This window comes from Trichechus manatus, unplaced genomic scaffold (genome assembly GCF_000243295.1).
Source record: "Trichechus manatus latirostris isolate Lorelei unplaced genomic scaffold, TriManLat1.0 scaffold00164, whole genome shotgun sequence".
Lineage (NCBI taxonomy): Eukaryota > Metazoa > Chordata > Mammalia > Sirenia > Trichechidae > Trichechus > Trichechus manatus.
In genome coordinates, this window is record NW_004444100.1 from 2,510,643 (window position 1) to 2,529,611 (window position 18,969).

General features: G+C 35.9%; 1 protein-coding gene across 5 annotated transcripts in view; it reads left to right on the forward strand.

The window, feature by feature from the left end:
- FRS2 (fibroblast growth factor receptor substrate 2) overlaps positions 1–18,969 on the forward strand; it is a 143,657-nt gene that overhangs the window by 62,450 nt on the left and 62,238 nt on the right. For 4 of the 5 annotated variants that reach the window (XM_023740813.1, XM_023740812.1, XM_023740810.1 and 1 more), the window contains 2 exons: positions 4,735–4,830; positions 5,928–5,970. The gene's annotated coding sequence lies outside the window, so the exon portion shown is untranslated. Of the gene's footprint in view, positions 1–4,734; positions 4,831–5,927; positions 5,971–7,665; positions 7,728–18,969 lie in introns of all 5 variants that reach the window. The other variant, XM_023740811.1, reaches the window with a different exon arrangement.

Below are 18,969 nucleotides of genomic sequence, written 5' to 3' on the forward strand. Positions count from 1 at the left end.
TGGTAGTCAAAACAGCCTGGTATTGGTACAACAGCAGATACATAGACCAATGGAACCGAATTGAGAATCCATTTGTAAACTCATCCGTTTATGAGCAGCTGATATCTGACAAAGGCCCAGAGTCCATTAAATGGGGAAAAAAACTGTCTCTTTAACAAATGGTGCTGGCATAATTGGATATCCATCTGCAAAAAAATGAAACAAGACTCACGCATACGTCACACCATGCACAAAAACTAACTCAAAATGGATCAAAGACCTAAATATAAAATCTGAAACGATAAAGATCATCGAAGAACAAATAGGGACAATGCTAGGAGCCCTGATACATGGCATAAACAGAATACAAACCATAAGTAACAATGCATAAACCTCAGAAGAGAAATTAGATAACTGGGAGCTCCTAAAAATCAAACAGTTATGCTCATCAAAAGACTTCACCAAAAGAGTCAAAAGTCAACCTACAGACTGGGAAAAAATTTGTGGCTATGACAAATCCGATCAGTGTCTAATCTCTAAAATCTACAAGATACTGCAAAACATCAACAACAAAAAGACAGATTACCCAATTAAAAAATGAGCAAAGGATATGAACACGCATGCCACCAAAGAAGACATTCCAGTGGCTACCAGATGCAGAAGGAAATGCTTACCATCATTAGCCATTAGGGAAATGCAAATCAGAACTACAGTGAGATACCATCTCACCCCAATAGGGCTAGCATTAATCCAGAAGACACAAAATAATAAATGCTGGAGAGGTGGTGGAGAGACTGGAATGCTTATACAGTGTTGGTGGGAATGTAAAATGGTACGATGAATTTGGAAATCGATTTGGCGCTTCCTTAGAAAGCTAGAAATAGAAGTACCATACGATCCAGCAATCCTGCTCTTTGGAATATATCCTAGAGAAGTAAGAGCCATCACACAAATAGATATGTGCATACCCATGTTCACTGCAGCACTGTTCACAATGGATTTTTTTTTAAGTGTTAATTTATGCTGAGAATTCCCAGGATTCAATCAAGGATTCGGAAGACTAGCATATATGTATTTAGGCCTTTTGGAAACTTTAAATTGATCCTGCTCTGCAAAGCAGTAAGTCGTAGAGTGATGTTTAAATGGCATGTTATTTAGTCATGGGATAATTTGTTCGAAGGAATTTCACTTTCTCCAAATAATTGAGTACATAAGTGTAGCAAGGCCAGATTTCCTGAGTAACATGTCCTGATATAGTTAAGGAATCTCCTTCATTTTTATTTTAGAATAGATATATTACTTTACTGTGTAATAGGCTATGGTTGCATTTACTATTATCCAGCTAAGTTTGCAACTTAGAAAGAAAATATGCTCACACAGTATTTTCTGATTAGCAACACTTAAAAAATCAAGATTCCATTGGTTATGAACTAAGGCCAATTAGTGTTATATGATAATGTCAGGAACTAGTTTAACATGAGAGGATTTCTCAAAAAGGAAAATTTATGTCATAACTAATAATTTGATGGTCAATTAAAAAATTAATGGAATAATTTAACTTGTATCTATGTGTATGGATAAGTATGTGTGTAAGTATGTATCTACCTATGTGGAGAAAGAAAGAAATATTTCAGACATTCAGAAAAGTGCAGAAACTTGATAAACAACTGTGTACCCACTCAAGTCCTAGTGTTTCTTCCTTGACTTCTCAGTGTGTATAACAGTCATTTAGAGGTAATTCAGATTAATCATAATGAATGAATACCAATTATTGATCTGTAATGCTTAGCTTGCCCTTAATCAACTCTCTTAGACCTAAATGTAGCATATTCTTCTGATTAATTCCTTAATGTCATAAGTTTCTTCTTAGTGTATAGCACTGAACCTTCCTTTTGGTCCTCTTGTCTAAAGCAACTTTGGAACAATGGAAAAAATTGGTAAAATTAACTGCCTTGATTTGCATATGAACTGTAGTGCAAATGTGGAATTTGTGACTAACAGGTTTATACCTGGTTACTGAAGATTATAATGATGAAAAAGATAGATCAAGATTTTTGAATCTGAGATCTGCCCCTTTCTGGTTTGGACAAGTTATTTAACCACTCTGTGCTTTGTTAATAGCTTTCTCATAGGGGAATTCTGGGAGTTAAGTGAGCTAAAAGTATGTAAATAGAGAAGTTGCTCAATAAAGGTAACTTGAATATCACTAATTTTTCAAGTGGTTGAACTCGCTGAAATCAGATTCCTAGATGAGTGAAGGCATTTCGGTATAAAAATGTTTAAGGGTTCTCTCTGCCCCCTTTTCCCCCAAACAAAGCAAATTGTAACATTAGTTTCATCATTCAACTCTTGGAACCCCAGCTTGATTGTTTTCATTGTATTCTTGGTTTATTTTTATACCTAAAGTCTGATAGGCACATAACAAGTGCTTTGTGAACATTAAACTAGGTGAAAATAGATTATTCAGATGAAAGGTATATGGCTAAGTCAGTTTTTGGGCAATTCTAGAGAACTTGTGCAAGAACTGGTATCTTTGTTTTGGTCTTCAGGGACTATTAAATGAGTCATACTTGCTGTTTTCTCTGGCCCCTGGCTATCTCTCTTAAGCTTGCCAGCCATGGGATGTTTGAAAGGAAGAGTAGGCCTTAGCCCAGGGGGAGTTTGTTTATTTAAAGAAAAATGATTAAGTTCAAACATCCCTTCCAAGTCACAGCTAGTCTGGTCATGTTAGAGTTAGTGAGTTCCATTGATTCTTTCTAGTAGTCATGGTATTAAAGATAACAGATAAATTTGAAGTAGTTAAACTTTTTTTTTTGAAATTACTTGGATGTTTATAACATAATCCCAAACAGAAATCCCTAAAGGAGGGGGAAGAAAGGGAATGCCATTTATTTTACTAGTTGTTGTTTCTTAATGGGACTCATTTAATTCTAATCTTTCACCACTACTTTCTAAAGTTATGGTACAGATAATTTTAAAACAACTACCAAACACACAGTGGTAGCTACATTGTCATTAATTTTTTCAAGTTGTGACTGTAAGAATGTTTTCAAGAGACAGTATAGCTCATAGATGTTTAGACACAAAGACAGATCTGAAAATTAAGGCGTTTGTATTTCAAATGATTATCTCCTCCAAAATTTGTAATTTATTTATCCTTACATGTTGTCTGCCGGATAAGGAAAACAGAGAGATATTTTGGGGTTGGCTAGGGTACCAGGGCGGATCTCTTTGATGAGATGACTTATAAAAGCCAAGTTCTAAAGGAAGTAGAGGAGTGAGGCTGAGAGAGATCTGGTGTTCCAGGCAGAGGGTGAAACAAGTCTTGAGGCCCTGGAGTGAAAACATGCTTGATGTGTTTAAAGGAAGGAAAGAGGTCACTGAGTGGAGTGAACATGGGAGAGAATGGTAGGAAATGAGGTCAGAGATTTGGGGAAGGGGATATCAGATCAAAGGCCTTTATAAGGACTTTGGCTTTTAGACTGAGTGAGATGGGGCTCCATTGGAGGGTTAAAACAGAGGAGTGACGTGATCTGACTTTCCTTTGAAAAGGACTAGTCTGGCTGCCTTGTTGAGGTGAGCAAAGAAGAGTCTTTTTGTAAGAGGCAAGAATGGCAAGCGAGTAGCTCTTTGATACTTTGGGCTGAGCATGGGCAAAGAGGTGGCTAAGTTGATGCTGTGCCTCTCTTGCACACAACCTTGTACATAAATCCATCTTTTTCATTGTCATTGAACAATATTTTTATAGATGCGTTCCCCAAATAAAAATTTCTAGCATGTGTATCAAAGTATGGATCACAGTTTAAAATGGCACCCTTTGGGCTGAATGGATGCTGAGAGAAAACTCACCTTGTAGTCATGGGCAGGTTGTGGAACAGAAAGAATTGCACAAATGGATATGTTGGGGAAGTGACTCTCTTTTAGGATTTGGCATGTGATGCCTATGACAAGTCATTCAGAACAGGCAGAAGAGAGCCACCAAAAAATTATTCTATAGTATGTATGTTCATATGGTTGTGGAAAGATGAGGGGCATTCCTGTTTGTCTGAAGGCTTCCATTTTCTCAGTGAAATACAAAGCAAGGGTATTGGTTTAGAATTAGGGGGGTTCCAGGTAGTGGAGGTTTTGGGAAGAAGGAGGTATGAAAGATAATTGTCACAAGCCAGAGAAATGAAGTAGGATTGCCAGGAAGGCAATGGTTGAAGGCCTGGATGAAGTTTGTTGTCATGAATATAAGAACCAGTTAGCCCATTTGTATGTTTTTTCTTCAGCATTGCTATTTGTATGGTTTTCTATTTCTGTCTCATTAGTTGTTAGATATCATTGATCACTGTGATAGTTAGAAAATTAGTGAATTAATTTATTGTGTTGAATTTATTCATTGTGTTTAGCGCTCTTCTTCCTTTCTCTTTTTCCTTCATACTTATTTTTTCCCCTTCTATCTGTAAATAGTGCTCTTAGGAATTGCAAAGCCCCACTGAGTCAAAGGCATTGAGCACTGAAGAGGCTGGATAGCCTTTTTATTTAGTACATATAACATACTGTATGATTCTGGTCCTGTGGAACAATAGCCTATATTCCAACCCTCCCAACCCACTCTCAGTTCCATTAATGATGTTTTTTTAAAGAAGGTTACTCAAGAGCTGTTTTGATAGTTATCTTTGGTCACTAAAATTTAGATAGTTGTCCCAATTTTGTTTTTTTATTATAATATATTCAAGAGTAACATTCTTAATAACTGCATCTTTATTTCAGAAATGACCATTAAGAAGTAGATGCTCAGATGCGAAAGTGATGAAACAGTCAATTTATCATAACGTAAAATGCAGCTGTGGCTTTTCAACCAGATTAGTAAGTGTGACCAAATCTTATTTGTTTTACTTTATAGTTATTTTATCTACTTTGAAAAACAAACAATGAAAAATAGAGTGAATGTTTAAAAAGTGTCAACTTGTATTTTTACTTTTACTTTGGCTTGTAGTACAGATTCTAGTATATAACTTTTAAAAAATGCATGACTGTGCTGTACCTTTTTGAGAATCATAAACATAATTATAGAATCACAACTTTAGAGGAAAAAGTCATTATAATACCACTATCCAAATACATGGGAGAAGGATGTGGCAATCTGCTTCTGTAAAGATTACAGCCTTGGAAACCCTATGGGGTAGTTCTACTCTGTCCTGTAGTGTTGTTATGAGTCGGAATCGACTCGATCACCATGTTTTGTTTTGTTTTTAAATCCAAATACAGCTACTCTTAGAACTTTTTATGTTTGTTTTTCCTTCTAGTCTTTTCTCCGCACAATTAAAAAAAATAATTTTGATCTTGGTGTTGTAAAGAGTGTTTCTTGCATATCTTTTAAAATTAAACTCGTTTCAGGTATTTCTCCGTGGGATTAAAATGTACCTTTCGGTACAGAGTTTCTTTTTTGAGGTGGTGAAAATAGCTGGAGTTAGATTGTGGTGATGGTTGTACAGCTTTGTGAATATACTAAAACCACTGAATTTTACACTTTAAAAAAGTGAATGTATAGTATGTGAATTATAGCTCAAAAAATCATAATATCAAGTCTTAGAGAAAGTAAAACCCAATTGAGTACTGATATTTTAGAATATGAATATATGCCAAATATCATTTTATACCTAGCAAAAATGATTTGGTGTTTAATTTTTAATAATAAATGTTTAATAATAATAATGAAGTACTTTTATTATTAGAGATTTAACGTCTCTTAAGCTTTGGTAGTATCAAATGTCATAATATTCTGAATATACTATGTTGACATTTTGGTTTTAAAAATATTCATTACCTAAATCTGTGTGATAATTCTTTTCTAGCTCATAAAAATGCAGGATTTAGATAAAAATGTAATGTATAACTTCATTTTCAAGGGACTTGATGTTTTGAAACTAACGTTTAAACTTTTCTACCTGAAAATTTTTTAGGAACAAAATTGCATCTGTTTTTCTCGAAAGAGAATTCCACAAGGTAAGAATTGCTGATATAGTAATTAAAAAAATGCAATGAATACAGGCTTAATTTTTCTTTATATATTTTATCCTTTCCCTATATTTATTTATCTTAAATCTTTCCTTGATTATTACAAGATTCTTTTTCTAAAAAAGTTACTTTCTTCCACTGAGGTTTGTTCACTTTTCACTCAGTGAACATTACCTAAATGACTTTGGGGTGTAGAGTTCACAAAAGCTCTCATATGAGCTTTAAATTAAAAGAAATTTTTTTAGTTAGGTTTCTACCTATGGAAATTGTTTTAGCTCCTGTTTTAGTTTAAAGAATAGAGTGCTTCCTGTCAGGTAGACACTAGGAGATTGAGTAACATTTATTTAAAAAAAAAATTTATGAATTGCCGCTTTGACAATGGATTTTGAATTATCATTGATTTATTATTATGCTCTTTAGACTTAAGAAGGATGAATTGTTCAAGTGAGTGGATATTTAAATCCCCTTATTGGTGTGTTTACCGTGTGCCAGGAACTTAAAATCAAATGCTTGGCAGCCTTGAGAAGGTACTTTGTGGTTAAATTTTCTCAGGAACTTTTTGGTACAGGTAGTAGTGATCAATGCTGGTTAATTGAATCTGTCAACTGGAAATGCTTATAAAGTGAATCATTCAGATCAGTAACTCTGTTTTCTCATTTATACTCCTTTTTCAGTATCCTATGTCCTGAGGGGAATAGGTACTCTCAAACAAACCTTTTCCACTTGTATTTGAAACTGCTGTAGATTTGGTTAAGCAGGTCAGTTTTTATACTGGTCACTGAAAAGAAAGTGTCAAAAGGATCTGCTAGCTCAAGAGGAAAAGGAAAAATCAAATCACCAATATTTTTCCTCTCCATGTTTCTTGTAAAATTTCTTTTTTTTTCCTCTCCTGCTCCCCAGGGGTTAGGGAGGAGGTCCTGGAATCTGGGTGTCCACTGCCTGACCTTCAAGGGCACTACTCAGAGATAGTGAGGTGGGACTTCAGGAGAAATCCTAGTCCTTCTTTCACTGGACCACAGTGCTTAAAGCAAAAACCAAAACTTCAAAAGATCTAGATCCTAGTGAACTTGATCCGTTGTATCTTTGTCACTGTTCTTTTGGCAAATGAAATTAAAATCTTTTAATGCAAACTGCTAAAGGTGATGATGGACCATAGTATCTGGTACCCTTAGGGCTTCCCTTTAAGTGTTCAAAAATATTTATATTTATAGGTACCCAAATGCTTTCATATATTTTTTTTATTTTTAGCAGAGAAAGTATCAAGAGAAGATTATTCACATTTAATAGTATTGTCCTGCTACATACTTAAAAGTATTAAAAGGACAATGACAACTTTAAAAAATCTGTTGTTTTAAAAGAGGATGACTTGGATATATCAGTTTTTAGCCTCAGGTACAAGAGTATTGAGTTAGTGATATTCCTTAGGTTGTGTCATACCCATCATCATCAGACCCTTGAAGGTCTGTCTTTCCATTTCCTTTTGTGTTCATTCCCCATATAAGTGATCTTTAATGTGTTTGATGTGGGTCCTTTTATTTGTGTCTTACAAAACCTGTTATTATTTTAATTCATACATGAGATTATATAAAATTTATATTTAATTTGTGTAAAAGATTTATACGTCTTAGTTTAATTCTTGTACTCTCTACCACCCTTCTCTCTGTCCACTCCTTTTTTCCCAAGATCTGGCCATGTTGCTGAGCGTTCATCTAGTTTGTTGTTTTTAGCTGGTGCATTGTTTTCAGGTGGGTGTTTATTAAAATGAAGCAGTTATATGTAAAATTCCTTAATATATAATGTACACTAAAATAGGCATTTAAGAAAAAAACCAAAATGTGTTCATTTCTTTATATTAGAATTAATATTAAAGAATGTGAGTTAGGTGATATGGAAGTTTAGAAGAAGTATGAGCATCTGTTTTGAAGGCTGCCTGTCTAAGAGACCGTTAGAATAGTCAAAGCAAAGGATAATTGGGGTCTAACAAAAACATGTATTTTTCTTCTAGAAACAGTGTAATAAAATGCTTTGGTTTCAGTGCTAGCTCACAAAAGCTTGGTAGTTGAAAAGTTGTTTTTGTTCAGTGCTGTCGAGTTGATTCAGACTCATGGCGACCCCATGTGACAAGAGTAGAACTACCCCATTGGCTGTAATCTTTATGGGAACAGATTGCCAGGTCTTTTTCCCACAGAGCTGCTGGTAGATTTGAACCACCAGCCTTTTGGTTAGCAGCTGAGAGCCTAACCATCGCACCACCAGTAATATCATAGAACTTCTTATTATCTCTTACTTATTAATTTCTATATTGTATTATAATTGAACATTAATCGTGTTTTTTCTCTTACATCTTTGAAGCAGGACCATGTTCTGTGAATCCCTATAACAAAATCTAACACAGATTAAAAACTGAGTAATTACCGCTACAAATGCAGATTCTAAATTTGGGATGTGGAAACACAATTTCATCTATGGTAGCGTGGTATCAGGAGAAGCAACTTTTCTCGGATCCCCTAACTAGAAATTGCCAGAGTGGGAACTTTAGAAGCTTCAAATCCCTAGTGATAGTATGTCCCAGAGTAGTAAGTGGAGAGCTAGGGAGAGACTCCTGTGAGAGGAGGGGGTGGGCCCCAACATTAGGAGGAGGATAGTGAGAGCGAGCAGGGGTCAGGTCAGGGAGGGGCTTCCATTTAGTCTCCGTGGAAACTAAAGATGCCTTGTTGGGAACAATTTCTTAGTGTGGGAGGAGACTTTGGGGGGCACCTTGTTTTAGAGGCTGGGAGGAAATGGAACTGATTCAGTAGTGGAATGGAAAAGGGGAAAGGGAATGTGTATTTCTGCTGAAAGTGAAGCCAAGGTTGAAGTAGCCTTTGGAAAAAAGTAGTTATTTATATGTCATAACTGAAGTATTTATAAGCTCTTTTGTGGGATAGCCACCATCTCTTGAAATTGTTACTGATTGGTACTCAATGCATTGTCGAATACCCTCCTTCCTCCTCTCCACCTGCTTTTTAAAAAAATAACAATTCAGAAAATTAGCCATCAGGTAGTTTATAATCCCTTTTCCTAGTTTCTTTAATTTTTTAGTATTTTATGCTGCATATTACTTTCATTATTCTAACTTAATTATGTTAACAGATGGCAGAAGTGGGATAAATACTATTTCCCATTTTACAAATGAGGAAACCAGTATGTAGTAGTGAATTTGCTTTTGGTTCTTTTATTAATCAATATTGCCACCCTATCAACTGATATTTTACTGTATGTAAAAGATGTCATTACTAGGATAGTCTTAACATGAAAAAAATGTTTCTGTTTCTAACTCATAGCCTAAGCAATTTTAAAAGCAGATTTATACACCCATTCCTCACTTGTCGACATGGTTAAGTTCCAAAGACGAGGTTGTTATTTGAAAATCAGCATTATGCAAAAATGGAGGATGACCACATGGGATCACAAACTGGAGGATGACTACATCATTACATAACTGCCAAATCACATCATATGTAACTACCAAATTATATCATTACATAACTGCCAAACTACTAAGAATCATAGCCTAGCCAAGTTGACACACAACCTTAACCATCACAGTCAATGTTACTCTTGCCTCGTACCTCAGCATTCATTACTGCCAGATATATGTCGTTAATGTGCACAATAGTCAGATGATAGATTTTTTTACTATTGTTGTAAATGCAAAACTTCAGATAACAAGATAGTTAATAAGTGAGGAGTGGGTGTACAAAGAAAAATAAAACCAATGAATAATGTAGGTAGTCACTTAACCTTAAGATTTACTAAAGCAGCATTTATTAAATTAATGTGGATTTAGTCTACCTCTCTTATGTAGAAGATTATTTGATACATGTCTCCAGTTTAGAATGACTGCCAAAAACTTACGTATGTTTTTGTTTTGAATGTGATTGTTTACTTTTCTTGAAAGTTTGGTATCTTATTTTGATGAATGGAAGATCAGAATCCTTTTGTGGATATGGAATGAGCAATTTAATATCACACATTTCAGAATATGTAGCCTCCCTCCCCCCAAGTTGTTTGTTTGTAGTGTGAAAATCAGGTAAACTGGATTATAAACCTGTGTCTTTTATTCTGAGAGGCTTAATTTGGTTCAGGCCCAGGTCAAGTGGTACAGACACAGATCAAGTTTGGTTTTGAGTAATCCAGTGCTACCCTGGGACATTCTAATTCTGAAGGGTCTTCTGATATACTGATCATTTGGTATTTAATACCTAGCTTACATTTGAACCTGTGGAAAGATTATTAGAGATTTCATATATAGGTGATGGAATAAAGGAACGCAGATTGGTTGGTAGTCTATTAAATAGACTAGAGTTATAGGTCTTTGAAGTTTACCGATGTGTTTTTGTTCAAAAATAGGCTGTGGTATTAGAAAGACATAGGTCTTCTGATTCTAATGTCTTACCTTTTGTTAAGGCTTCAGGTATTACAGCTAAATTTAAGTAAAGTTGAACTTTCAAAAACGTAGATAACTTTATAAAATAATGCAGTTATTTCAGATACCTTTTTGTTTTATGTTGCACTCTTCCTTAGAGATCCATATGATCTGTCTTGATTTTATTCTTTAGCCACTTGCTTTTAAATTTAAAAGCAAAAAACAAAACTCAGAATAGGTTGAAACTCGACACAAATTGCTGCCACAGAAGAAAAGTGCTGACCCAAGTTAAATCAACCCTTGTAATGTGTACTGAAAGGAAAACCTCTCCTCTTCTCTGCCCAATTTGAAGAATAAGCATTTTCCTTGCCAAGAAGGGCTGACTTTAAACGGACCAGCTGTCCATATTAGGAGCATAGGGTTGCTAAGGTGACCATGGCTGTTCAGAGAAGAATGCAGCTGAGAGGGCAAGTTCTTGATGTGTGAGCTGAGGGAAGGAATGTGGTGTGATTGTGCATCATTCCTCCTAATCACATGCTCACAAAGTGCTGTGTGGGCAGCATGTAGAAACTACAAGTCTAAGCACAGGAGCTTGTGTGTGGTTAAAATCAGTTTGTTTTTATGTGAGCCAGAGGCTTACAGTTTAAATGGAAAATGTTTACCTCGTATGTATGTGTGAGTTTTGGGTAGAAGGGAAGGTGTTTTGATGGTGGATGAAACAGGAGTGAATTTATTTTGCTTAATGGACACATACTTTCATAGAGTAAAAGAATGTTTATCATGGGATAGATGTTGTCTTTAAAACTCACCCCTTTCAGTCATACATATAGTGTTAATAGCTCCCCAAGTGAATAATTTGTTCCTTATAATTATGCCTTTTACTTTGGCACTTTTTATTTCAGAGTTATTTATTAAGTCCTAAAAATATGTTGTCTGCTTGCTCCATTTCTTTTCTTTTTTTTTTTAAAAGAAGCTGTTATGCTTTCCAAAGAAGATCTTATGGTGGCTTGCATGTTGCTGTGATGCTGGAAGCTATGCCACTGGCATTTCAAATACCAGCAGGGTCACCCATGATGGAAAGGTTTCAGTGGAGCTTCCAGACTAAGACAGAGTAGGAAGACAGGCCTGGCAGTCTGCTTCTGAAAATTAACTAATGAAAACCCTATGGATGACAACAGAATATTGTCTGATGTAGTGATGGAAGGTGAACCCTCTAAGTTGGAAGACACTCAGAATACGTAATAGCTGCAACAGTGGACTTGCGCATACAAACGATGGCAAAGATCTCACAGGACCGAGCAATGTTTTGTTCTGTTGTACATGGGGTAGCCATGAGTTGGCGCCTACTTGACAGCAGCTAACAACAACAACGTTGACAACCCTGTATAAATAACGTTAACATATTTTTTTTGCTTAATCAGATAGCCTACTTACATTGACAATGATTGCTATTTAATTAATTATAAAATACGGAGGGAAATTAAAGGATTAAAATAATTTGATCTTTGGCTGAGTTCAGTGGTTATTCGGCATTTCTCATGTATACCTTGATAACTTTTGATGACATTCTCCTGGCAACACAAAGTAAAATCAGTTTACTGGTACATGTACACCTCACAACAGTGCTCAGTTTTAATATAGTTAAATATATGGATTTCTCCCTTTATCTTGTTTAAGAAATCTTAGAGGTCACATATTCTCCCCTACATTATCTACTAAAAGCTTTATGGTTTTGCCTTTAACATTGAATTCTCAGAACTCCCAATGATTGATTTTTGTGTAGAGTGAAAGGTAAGGGATACAGTTTAATTTTTTTAATATGAATAATTGGTTATCCCAGCACTGCTTATTGAACAGACTTTCATTTCCTCATTGATCTGCAAGTCTTCCTATATCATAAATCAGATTTTCATATATGGGAAGGTTTCTATCTGTAATCTGTCTTCCATATCATTGGTCAATTTGTCTATCTCTGAACCATGCTGTACTGTCTTAGACATCTGCAGATATTCATGGTTTTACTTCATGTCTTGTTCCTGATCTCAAAGGAAATGCTGTCCGGTTTCAATATTGAGTGATGCTTACGACAGCGTACAGCCTGGGAAAGAATTTTTGGCTACGACATATCCGATCAGCATCTAATCTCTAAAATCTACAAGATACTGCAAAACATCAACAACAAAAAGGCGAATAACCCAGTAAAAAATGGGCAAAGGATATGAACAGGCATTTCACCAAAGAAGACATTCAGGCGGCCAGCAGATACACGAGGAAATGCTTACCATCATTAGCCATTAGAGAAATGCAGATCAGAACTACAGTGAGATACCATCTCACCCCAACAAGGCTAGCATTAATTGAGAAACACAAAATAATAAATGTTGGAGAGGTTGTGGAGAGACTGGAACACTTACACGCTGTTGGTGGGAATGTAAAATGGTACAACTACTTTGGAAATCGATTTGGCGCCTCCTTAAAAAGCTAGAAATAGAAGGGCCATGCTATCCAGAATCCCACTCCTTAGACTATACCCTAGAGAAATAAGAGCCGTCACACGAATAGATGTGTGCACACCCATGTTCATTGCAGCACTGTTGACAATAGCAAAAAGATGGAAACAACCTAGGTGCCCATCAGCGGGCAAATGGATAAACAAATTATGGTATATTCATACAATGTAATACTACATAACGATAAAGAACAACGATGAATCTGCAGAACGTCTCATAACACAGATGAATCTGGAAGGCATTACGCTGAGTGAAATTAGTCGCAAAAGGACAAATATTGTATGAGACCACTATTATAAGAACTCAAGAAAAGGTTTTAACACAGAAGAAAACATGGTTTGATGGTGACGAGGGTGGGGAGGGAAGGATATAAACTGAAAGCTAACAAGTTTCCTGAATACAGCCAAATACTTCGAGGGACAGAGTAGCAGAGGTGGGGGTCTGGGGACCATGGTTTCAGGGGATATCTAGGTCAGTTGGCATAACACAGTTTATTAAGAAAATGTTCTGCATCCCATTTTGGTGAGTGGCATCTGGTGTCTTAAAAGCTAGTGAGCGTCCATCTAAGATGCATCAGTTGGTCCCAACCCACCTGGAGCAAAGGAGAATGAACACCAAAGGCACAAGGAAAATAGTAACCCAAGAGACAGAAAGGACCATATAAACCAGAGATTCCATCAGCCTGAGACCAGAAGAACTAGATGGTGTCTGGCTACCACCAATGACCGCCCTGACAGGGAATACAGTCCCTGATGGGGCAGGAGAAAAGTGTGGTATAGAACTCAAATTCTGGTAAAAAGACTAGACTTAATGGTTTGACTGAGACTGGAAGGACCCCAGAAGACATGGCCCCTGGACTCTGTTAGCCCAGAACTGAAACCGTTCCTGAAGTCCTCTCTTCAGACATAGATTAGACTGGACTATAAGACATAAAATGATACTCGTGAAGAGAGTGCTTCTTAGATCAAGTAGATACATGAGACTAAATGGGCAGCTCCAGTCCAGAGGCGAGATGAGAAGGCAAAAAGGGACAGGAGCTGGTTGAATGCACACAGGAAATCTGGGGTGGAAAGGAGGAGTGTGCTGTCACATTATAGGGAGAGCAACTAGGGTCACATAACAATGTGTGTTTAAATTTTTGTATGAGAAACTGACTTGAACTGTTAACTTTCACTTAAAGCACAATTAAAAAAAAAAGCAATGATGCTTACTTACTGTAGGGTTGTTTTTTAGATGTCCTTTAACAAGTTAAGTAAATTTGATTCTATTCCTGCCTCGCTAAGAGTTGTTTTGTTTGGTGTTTTAAAATCAGAAATGGAGGTTGAATTGTGTCATAAGATTTTGCTACAATTCTAGAGATGATCAGAATTTTTTCTTAATCTATTAATGTGGTCAGTTACATTGATTTTCAAATTAGGCTAACCAAACATTACTAGGATAAACCCAATTTAGCCATGATGGATTATCTTTTTTATAAATCACCAGATTTGGTTTGCTTACATTTTGTGTAGGATTTTAACATCTGTTTTCATGAGTCAGATTGTTTTCTTTTCACATAGTGTCTTGGTTGGATTTTTTTTTTTTTAAATATAATTTACTTATTTGTTGTTGAGAGTATACACAGCAAAACATACACCAGTTCAGCAGTTTCTACATGTACAATTCAGTGACATTGATTACATTCTTTGAGTTGTGCAACATTCTTACTCTTTTTCCAAGTTATTCCTCCCACATTAACATACACTCACTGCCCAGTAAGGTTCATATCTAATCTTGCTGTTGTCAGTTTGATCCCATATACATAGATTTTAAACGAGCACAGTGCTCAAGGCAGACATTCCTTACTAGTTAAGCTAAACTATTGTTTGGTTTTAAGAAGACTTTAGGGGATATTTTTGGTTTAAGGTTTAAAGATTATCTCAAGGCAGTAATTTCAGGGATTCATCCAGCCTCCATGACTCCAGAAAGACTGTATTCCATGAGAATTTGAAATTCTGGTCTCATTTTCTCCCTTTTGATCGGAATTCTTCTATAGAATCTTTGATCAAAATGTTCAGTAATGGTAGCCATGTACCATCCAGTTCTTCTGGTTTCATGGCAAAGGAGGCAGTTGTTCATGGAGGCAGTTAACCACACAGTCAGTTTCCTCCTCCTATTCCTGACTCCTCCTCTTCCTCTGTTGCTCCAGGTCAACAGAGACCAGTTGTGCCTTGGATGGCCACTTGCAACCTTTGAAGGCCCCAGGCATTAAGTAACAAACTAGGAGGTAGAACAGAAGCACCAAACACGTTGTCCTCGCTGGATTTTGATAAGAATTAGAAAGCATTTCTTTTTTTACTGTTCTCTGGAAGAGTTTAAGATTGTAATTATTTTGTTGTTCTTTGATTATTTAGTAGGAATCGTTTGTAAGACTATCTGGACCCTTTTTATTCTTTAGTGGAAAGATTTTAAACTACTGTTCAATTTCTAATGCTTATCTGTTTAATTTTTTCGTACGGTCAGTTGATTTATTTTTCTTTTTTAAATTGAGATATAATTCACATACCATAAAATTCACCCCTTTAAAGGATAGAATTCAGTGTTTTTTAGTAGACTCACAAAGTTTTGCAACCATCATTGCTATCTAATTCCAGAACACTTTCATCACTGCAGAAAGAAACCTTGTACACATTAGCAGTCACTTCTCATCTCCGCTTCATCTAGCCCCTCACAACGAGTTAGCTACTGTCTGTCTCTATGGATTTTCCTGTTATGGATATTTCACATAAATGGGATCAGACAGTGTAGAGCCTTTTGTATCTGATATCTTCCACTTAGCATAATGTTTTCCAGGTTCATTCATGTTGTAGCATGTATCAGTACTTTATTCCTTTTTATGGCAGAGTAATATTCCACTGTATAGGTATACCACATTTTGTTTATTCATCAGTTGATGGACATTTGGTTTGTTTCTATTTTTTGGCTGTTATGAATAATGCTGGTATAAGCATTTGTTTATTTTTAATTTGTAAGAGTTCTTTGTATTCTTGATACTAGATCCTTTTCAGATACATGATTTGCAAGTATAGTCTTCCCAGATACATGAGGAAATGCTCATGATCATTAGCCATTAGAGAAATGCAAATCAAAACTACAATGAGATACCATCTCACCCCAACAAGGCTAGCACTAATCCAAAAAACACAAAATAACAAATGTTGGAGAGGTTGTGGAGAGACTGGTACACTTACATGCTGCTGGCAGGAATGTAAAATGGTACAGCCACTTCAGAAATCGATTTGGCACTTTCTTAAAAAGCTAGAAATAGAAGTACCAGGTGATCCAGCAATCCCACTCCTTGGAATATATCCTAGAGAATTAAGAGCCATTACCCAAATAGATACATGCACGCCTATGTTCGATGCAGCACTGTTCACAATAGCAAAAAAAAAAAAGGAAACAACCTAGGTGCCCATCAACAATTGACTGGATAAACAAATTATGGTATATTCATACAATGAAATACTATGCAACGATAAAGAACAGTGATGAATCCGTGAAACATCTCACAACGTGGATGAATCTGGAGGGCATTATGCTAAGTGAAATTAGTCTGTCACAAAAGGACAAATATATGAGACCACTATTATAGGAACTCAAGAAAAGGTTTTAACACAGAAGAAAACATTCTCTGATGGTTAGGAGGGTGGGAAGAGAGGAAGAGGGGAATTCACTAACTAATAGTAGACGAGAATTATCTTAGGTGAAGGGAAGGACAACACACAGTATGGAGGAAGTCAGCACATCTGGACTAAACTGAAAGCTAACAAGTTCCCTGAATACAGCCAAACACTTAGAGGGACAGACTAGCAGGGGCGGGGATCTGGAGACCATGGTTTCAGGGGACATCTAGGTCAATTGGCATAACAAAGTTTATTAAGAAAATATTCTGCATCCCACTTTGGTGAGTGGCGTCTGGAATCTTAAAAACTTGCGAGAAGCCATCTAAGATGCATCAATTGGTCCCAACCTACCTGGAGCAAAGGAGAATGAAGAATACCAAAGACACAAGGAAAATGTTAGCCCAAGAGACAAAAGGGCCACATAAGCCAGAGACTCCATCAGCCTGAGACCAGAAGAACTAGATGGTGTCTGGCTACTACCAGTGACCGCGCTGACACGGAATACAACAGAGAGTCCCTGATGGAGCTGGAGAAAAGTGTGGTGCGGAACTCAAATTCACGTAAAAAGAGCAGACTTAAATGGTCTGACTGAGACTAGAGGAACCCCAGAAGACATGGCCCCGGGGTTGTCTGTTAACCCAGAACTAAAGCCATTCCTGAAGCCATCTCTTCAGTCAAGATTAGACTGGACTATAAAACATAAAATAATACTCATGAAGAGTGTGCTTGTTAGTTCAAGTAGATACAGGAGAATGAATGGGCGGCCCCTGTCTGGATGAGAAGGCAGAACGGGATAGGAGTTGGTTGAACGGACACGGGAAATGCGGGGTGGAAAAGGAGAGTGCTGTCATAGGGATTGTAACTAAGGTCACATAACAATATGTGTATAAGTTTTTGTATGAGAAATTAACTTGAGCTGTAAACTTTCACCTAAAGCACAATAAAAAGGAAAAAAAAAAGTCTCCCAATCTGTGGATTATCGTTTCACTTTTTTGATCTTGCTCTTTGAGGCACAAAAATTTTAAATTTCGATGAAGTCCGGTTTATCTATTGTTTCTTTTGTTTCTTGGTGTTATTGGTGTCATATCTATGAAACTTTTGTGTAATTCAAAGTCATAAAGTTTAACACTGTTTTCTTCTGAGGCTTACTGTTTTAGCTCTTTAGGTCTGTGGTCCATTTTTAGTTCATTTTTGTATATAGTATGAGGTAGGGGGGGGTCCCACTTCATTCTTTTGTATGTGCATGTCTAGGTGTCTCAGTAACGTTTGTTGAAAGGACTGTTTTTTCTCATTGAGTTGTCTTGGCACCCTTGTCAAAAATCAGTTGACTGTAAATTTTATTTCCGGACTCTTAGTTCTATTCCATTGATATGTCTTTCTGTCCTTAAGCCAGTACCACACATTCTTGACAGCATAGCATTGTAGGAAGTTTTGAAATTAGAAGTGTGAGTCCTTTTATTTCTTTTTGAAGCATTTAAATAAATTGTATTTTTCTAAACTTTTTTTTCAAAAATTTTCTGTTTTCAATTTTATTGGCCGAAAATTGTACATAATATCCTCTTATCAGTTAAATCTCTGCAGCATCTATAATTATATTCCCTTTTCATTTCTATTGTTTGTTTTCTCTTTTTCTTGCTTAGTTTTTCCACAAGTTTATATTTTTAATTTCTCTTTCAAAGAATGAGTTTTTGTCGATCATCTCCGTTGTAAATGCTTTTTCTCTTTTTAATTTCTGCTTTTTACTCTTTCTTTCTACTTTCTCTGAGGTTTTAGGTTTGTTTTTTTTTTAACTTTTAAATTTGGGCTCTTATTCTTTAAATTTGCCTCTAAGTGCCATCCTAACTGCTTCTCCACAAGTTTTGGTGTGTAATGTCTCTCATTTTGTTCATTTTAAAAATAGTTCTTAATTTTCTTAATTTATTTGCCCCGTGAATTATTTAGAAGTATATGCTTAATTTCAAAATATGTAGCATTTTTTGATTTAGTTGTTATTCATTTCTAATTTGGTTTCATTATGGTCACAGACCATATTGTAATCTGAGAGACTAATCCCATGGCCTACCATATTGCTAGTTTTTATTAATGTTCCGTGTGTATTTTGAATGAATGTTAATTCACCTGTTGTTAACTAGCATGTTACATGTATGTCCATAAACTTGTTGATTGTTCTTTTCAAATCTTTTGTCTTGGTTTTGTTTTGGTCTTCGGTTTGGTTTTATTTTGACATCTCCATCAGTTACTGAGAAAGACATGTTAAAAGTCTCTCACCATGATAGTGGGTTTGTCAGTTTCTCTTTGTAGATGTGTTAATTTTTGCTTTTTAAATTTTAAATCTGTATTATTAAAAACATACAAATTTAGAATTGTTTTATCATTCTTTTGAAATTGAACTTTTTTTTTTTTTTTT